The sequence below is a fragment of the Montipora capricornis genome, chromosome 4, assembly GCF_036669925.1.
Source record: "Montipora capricornis isolate CH-2021 chromosome 4, ASM3666992v2, whole genome shotgun sequence".
In the NCBI taxonomy this organism is placed as follows: domain Eukaryota; kingdom Metazoa; phylum Cnidaria; class Anthozoa; order Scleractinia; family Acroporidae; genus Montipora; species Montipora capricornis.
In genome coordinates, this window is record NC_090886.1 from 40,642,764 (window position 1) to 40,649,476 (window position 6,713).

Sequence of the window (6,713 nt, forward strand, 5' to 3'; positions counted from 1 at the left end):
TGGAAAAGAGCGAGTGCTGTTCACTAGGAGGTTACCAAATCCTTCCAAGCGATAGTGAGTGGAGATCAAGAGATACCACTATGGTTCACTGAGGGAAAAACAACGCTTATTCCCAAACCGGGGGAATTCTCAAGCGAGAACCAGAGGCCCATTACATGCTTAAATTCGATCTATAAGTGGCTTAAATCTTGCCTTATTTAAACCAGTGGACCAATATTTGGATAAATATGGGCTTATGCAATGGGAGCAGCGTGGAGCAAGAGAGGGTTGTAGTGAAACAATGGACAATCGGTTTATCGATCGCATGGTCTGTCAAGATTGTCAGAGAGGGCGGCGAAACTTAAGCATGGCATGGGTGGACATTAGGAAGGCCTATGACTCAGTAGATCATAGTTGGCTGCAAGAGATGTTTGTTTTACATCGCTTCCCTAAGTGGACTGGAAATGTCGTATCGAGGCTCAGTGCAAAGTGGAACACCAGGATAAACGTAAAGACAAAGCAAGGAGTGGAGATATCGGAACGTATCAGGTTCAACAAAGGGTTCCCCCAAGGGGACGCATTATGCCCTCGTTTATTTACTTTATGTCTGAACCCAGTAGCTTGTAAATTGCGAGCAAGTGAAGGATATCGTCTCTCCAAGCCCATCAGTGCCAAGATCACCAACTTATTATATATTGATGATCTAAAAGTGTATGCGGCATCGGAAGGGAAGCTCGAGTGGGTGATGGTGGAATTAAGAAATGCGATGGAAGATATTGGGTTACACTGGAATGAGAGGAAGTGCGCGACAGTACATGTGAAGCGAGGGCGGCTTGAGGACTCAGGGGAAATGAGGATGGGAGAAGCTGGTCAGATCAACAGTCTGAAGGACGGAGTCCAATACAAGTTTCTAGGAGTATTAGAGAATATTCAACAAGAAGACAGTCTAGTTTTGGAGAATGCTGAGAAAGCGTACTTGAAGGGACTGTCGGTCATATGGTCAAGCCCCTTATCAGATTATAACAAGATCTTGGCAACCAGCCAGTTTGCATTGCCGGCTATGACTTATTTCATGTGGACACAAGTTTGGCCGATTGCCGAACTCCAACGACTTGACCGAGAGAGTAGAAAGTGTATGGTGGAGAATGGAGCGAAACATCTGCTGGGGTCGACAGAGCTGTTGTACCTGCCTAGGAGATTAGGAGGAAGAGGTCTTAAGGCGGTGGAAGCGAAATATAAAACAAATAAGATTAAGGCAGTGATAAACCTGTATGCTAATAGAGACTCGTTCTTAGAACTGGTACGGCAGTCTGAGGAGAAAGCGGTTCGAACTGGAAGGCGATCGTTGATAAAGGATGCGCAGAACTATGCCTCCGAGCTTAACTTGGAGCTGGTACTGAGATACCCTGACCCAGTAGGCAGAACGAAAGAAGGCGAAAAGATAGAAAAGAAGAAGATTGGATTGTGGACAAAGAAGGCGCTGGTGAAAGAGCACCAACGAGAGAACAGAAATTGCAAGGGAAACTGACAGCATGACGATGGCTAGATGAAAAATTAGACCTGGGCTGCTTTGCGTGGCTTTCCCAGTGGAAGGCAGCACCGTCACACACAGTTGCAGGAATTGAGGAGCTTTACCAACAGTTCCTCCCGACAAAGGTATATAACAACAGGAAGACAAGCACAAGTTGTAGTGGAGACGAAAGATGTCGGCTGTGCGGAAAAGAACCGGAAAGTGTCTTACATATCTTGGCAGGGTGCAGCGCATTGGCCAAGACAAAGTATCTAGAGCGACACAATCATGCCCTCAACATTCTCTTCTTCGACGTACTAAGATCCCTGAACCTTACTGATAAGAGCTCATCGTGGTATTCACCCATCAAGCCCAAGCCGGTGTACGAGAATGAACAGGCTGTAGCATACTGGGATGTCCCCCTGTTTGCTGACCACGCCACTGTTTCAGCAAACAGGGTAGACGTCACAGTGGTGGATAACTCTTTTAGCAGTTATATAGTTATATAGTTTTTATTATGAGCATTAGATTTCAGTATTCTCCGCTATGAACATAAGATTTTACACTGACTCTGTTAGCAGATATCACTGACTCTTTTAGCAGATATATAATTATATAGTTTTTATTAAACTTTTTATTAGATTTTAATATTATCCGCTATGTACACTAGATTTTAGCATTATTTATAGATCTGACACTGAGCTAGCCACGTCTTTACACCTAGCTTAGTGAATCTTAGGTATCTGGCATCCAGATGCTTTATACTGCCCATAATACAAGACAACTTTATTGGGTAAACACAAATTAAAGGTAAAACTCGTAGTTTACAAACCTTAACCTCTAAAAGTACCTGTCTGTCTAAACTTGGACCAAGAGAAAATGAGGGGACAGAGAGGGAGGCTCCCGGTCCAGCCCTTGGGATATGTCATGTCCCAGAAAGTTATTTTTAGACGAGCGGAAGTCTTTGTTTTAGCCGAAGTCTGTCTTCCGAGACGTCCGCATACAGGTCAACCTCGGTCTGATGTTTGAAAGAAAAGCAAAGATTTCATGTAATGGCGGGCGAAGTGGACTTAACGTCTGCATGCGGACGTCTCAGAAGACAGACTTCCGCTCGTCTAAAAATAACTTTCGTGGACATGACATATCCCGGCCAACGCCCTGAGCCTCCCTCTCTGTCCCCTCATTTTCTCTTGCTTGGACTGATTAATGTTTACTTATTACAAAATATCTATGAAAGTAGCACTTCCGTGCCTCTGCATTTTTCAGGGAGAGCATTCCCCCCATGCAAACCCTCGTAAGGACTTGTGCCTCCGGCGCTCACTTCTTTGCCCCCATTCCCCCCCCCCCCCCCCCAGTCAAAGATTTCTAGCTACGGCCTTGAATAGGGTATAGTTTCTGCACTCATCAAGTCTTGAATTGGGTCATGATGTTTTTACAGGAAGCTACGTCATCATTAGGCGATAAGACCATCAACAAAAGCCGTTCTCAGGTCTGAAATAGGGTATTGATTTTAAGAGTCAGGTCTTAAATAGGGTATCAAATGTTTGGTCAGGTCTGAAATAGGATGGGGAAAATTGCAGATTTTAGTCTCAAAGTAGGATAAGGGTTGTAAGAAGCGGGCCACACACCCCCACCCAATTCCTTTAGGAGTACTCTCCCCCTCCCCCCTTCCAGGGCTAGTGAGGAAAAAAAAAACGTGAAAAGAATATTAGAAGAGAGACCTTAAGCAACCAAATATTAAAAAGAAATCAAATACAAAAAGACATGTTACTCTACTTTGGTTCATACACAAACGAAGCGGCCGATCTCCAGTCAGTATTCCAAAGAAATCTCACCTTTTTATCCCGGCATTCCTCAAGAAGCTTTACAGTAGTAAAAGTAAATTCTGATGTTATTGCTGTACTGATTGTTTCCATTTGCAGAATAAGTTGCATTAATAATAAGGAATAACCTTTAGTTCAATTTTTACAACAAATACCTGCTAGTTTAATTACAGATTGATCTTTCTGGTAAACTCTCGTCATTTTCCGAATTTTACCCGCAGTTGTTGTTAGATGTAACTGGACAATTTATGCATCCCACGGATACGTCTTTAAAGGCGTTTTGTTTTAAGTCACACTCGTTAGAAAATTGCTTCTAATTGTTCACGGGCATTGTTGTGCAACCACAAAAATGTCTGATTTGACAGCAAAGATGCAGGTTTGATAGAGAATTCTTGAACCGCATATCTTGTACGTGTACCTTTGACGTAAAAATATCGGTGAAAGAGAATTTCTCGGGTGAAAAACGTGACAATAGAATCTTGGCAGCTTTAAAATTAAAAGTCAACAGATTATTCCACCAAATAAACATTTCTGATTTGAAAAACAAGATCTTTTGACTCGGTGATAAAGAAATAATCAAGTAAAGCTATGATCCTCGCAGTTATGAACGCAATTTTTGCAATTGCGTAAAGAAGCCTGAAAAATTACGGGACTTCAACGGGATTTGAGCTCGTGACCTTATTTATAACCGTTGCAGTGATTATGCTACTTTTTATTCAGCTAAACCTTCAACAGTTTGTTCTCCTTCGAATGATTTACGAACGATGGGCAAACGAATGTTGTACAGTTTTAACAGCGGCTATGATAAGCAGAAGAAATCGGCATATATCGGCTCATATATTTCAGAATTCTCGAGTCAGCCCAAAGGCTGATCAACACTTAACAATTGCTGGAGGAGGTTGAGCAAAATATCGTGATTTGTCAGTGGCGAGCAGATCAATTATTTGCTGAAGCCGAAGGCTGAGGCAAATAATTGATCTGCGAGACACTGACAAATCACGATATTTTGCGATAACAGAGGTCAATAATTGTTTTATCATTCGATCACCGAGTTTGTTTTTTGTTTTCGTTTCCGAGAAGCCGTAAGGCCGCGCTGCCTTGCAGAGTCGAGTAATGGCACAGATCAATTGGTTTTCTTCTCAGCATAATTATATTTGTAGACTTCAAATTGTACTTACAGTCAAACGTTCAATAACACTAGGCATCAACAAAGCTGAAGAATTTCACAGTTTTCAAAGCGTATCCCGACAAGTGAAGCTTTGGTGTAAAGCTCGCCATTCTTTTTTCTGGCTTCAGCATAAAATCTCTTCAGTACATATGCATTCGCCAACTTGTCCATCGCGTCGATGACACGAGTGACTCCTCGTCTACCTTTCTTTCCCTGAGATACTTTCGAAATACGTTGAAATTTTGTTCCTTTCTTAGCTATCCTCACTGTTCTTTCGATCAACTAAAGATGTCGAATCATTCTCTGACAGCTCGGGGAACCGATGTGCCATTTTTCTCGGAAGACCGTGATTTCAATTGCGCATGAGCAGAATATTATTTGCAGCAAAACACTTATTTGTAGGCAGTTATTTGCAGGTCACGTGGTGGGCTCTCGGCCAATGAAAAGGAAGGACAAAATACATGGAATGATAATTTCTCTTATCATTCGATGTATTTTGTCCTTCCTTTTCATTGGCCGAGAGCCCGCCACGTGACCTGCAAATAACTGCCTACAAATAAGTGTTTTGCTGCAAATAATATTCTGCTCATGCGCAGTTGACATCACGCTCTTGTGAGAAAATGGCAGATCGGAAACTCGGTGATCGAATGACAAAACAATTATTGACCTCAGTTATCGCAAAATATCGTGATTTGTCAGTGTCTCGCAGCTTCGGCAAATAATTGATCTGCTCGCCACTGACAAATCACGATATTTTGCTCAACCTCTTCCAATAATTGTTAATTGTTCGTTCGTCCACTTTTCGTAACATTGTTTGCCAGTTTCCTAAAGATCAGCATCCACATGAGACGAAGGAGAAGGCGATAAAGACGAAGCGCTTGCTTGCGAATTTGAAGAGTGCCATAGGCCAGTTTCGTATTCTAACGGTTGGACTGGATCTAGCATGAAATGGAGGCTGATGCGGGTAAATTAATTTGTGTTTGAAAAGATTCGCCCGTATTAGCCTCCATTTCATGCTAGATCCAGTCGTGAGAATTCGAAAATGGTCTATTGGAAGTCTACGTTAAAATCTTGTGGTTGTGAATGGTCGTAGCTGAGTTTTGATGTGCTAGGTTGGCTTGCTTGCATAGTGTTTCCATAGTATCCGTAAAAACCTTGAAATTGGAAAGGATAATAAAAGCCACTTCCATCCATAGCGAAAGCGCGAAGATTTCAGAATTTCCTAGACTGCGAAAACAGTCGTTTTCTTCCCTCTTCGGAAGGCGCGAAGCGCCGTAAGCGTGATCCTCGCGTGTGAGGCGCGCGAGCCTCTCACTTCGCGCCTCTCCCCATTCTCCCTCGCCGTTTCTACACTCGCTCCAGACCTTTCATTCGAATATTGACCGCGTCGCCTGCATTCGCAAAAAATACGACTGTTTCCGCATTTTGTTCACATCGTGGTGCAAATCAATCGCGTTTCATTGACAAGCGTTGACAGTTACCGCCATGATTCCTATTGTTTAGCTCAACTTTTCTAGTTTTCCGAAATCTGCCTGCCCCACCCAAGCACCACGGCGCCTTTGATGTTTTTGCCGATTTTCCAGTTTTTTTCCAAAAGGAAAACTTGGGGTCGCACTGTCAACTGATGACAGATTTTTACCGCAAAGTAAACAAATTTTCCGAAAACTTTTCCAAGTGCGACCCATGCCTTATTTTGGAACTGAATTCATGATCATTATTGTGGCGACTGTCCACTCTAACATAATTACCGTAATACCTTTTGATTTATAGGATTTTATGTGAACTGGATGTACAGTCGTGAGGTGCTTTGTTTGACTGTGAAATTGCAGTCGAGCTTATCTAGAAAGCCATTACTTGACTTGAATGTCTCATGACCCAACTGTTCGGCAAAATACTGGGCTTTTTCTTGCAAGAGTGGTCCACTAACTGGGATATTCATGGATCGAACCTTGCGGAAGCATTCAGAGAGCGCTTTGTGAAGATCTGGAAAAGTCGACTGTTTCGTCTTCTTTCGTTTTTCTTTGTACAATCCTCCTTCAAGGCACTAAAAATGTCGTCCTTCTTCTTCATAATGGTGAAGATAGTAGACTGTGACAAAGGCGGGTCAAAACGTTTAGCGACAACAGTGTGTTTCTCCCCATTCTTAATAGCTGTGACCAGTTTATATTTCTCTTCCAAGGTCAGAGCTCGTCTCTTCTTTGTCTCTTGTTTCTTAGACTTCGTCGACTGCGAT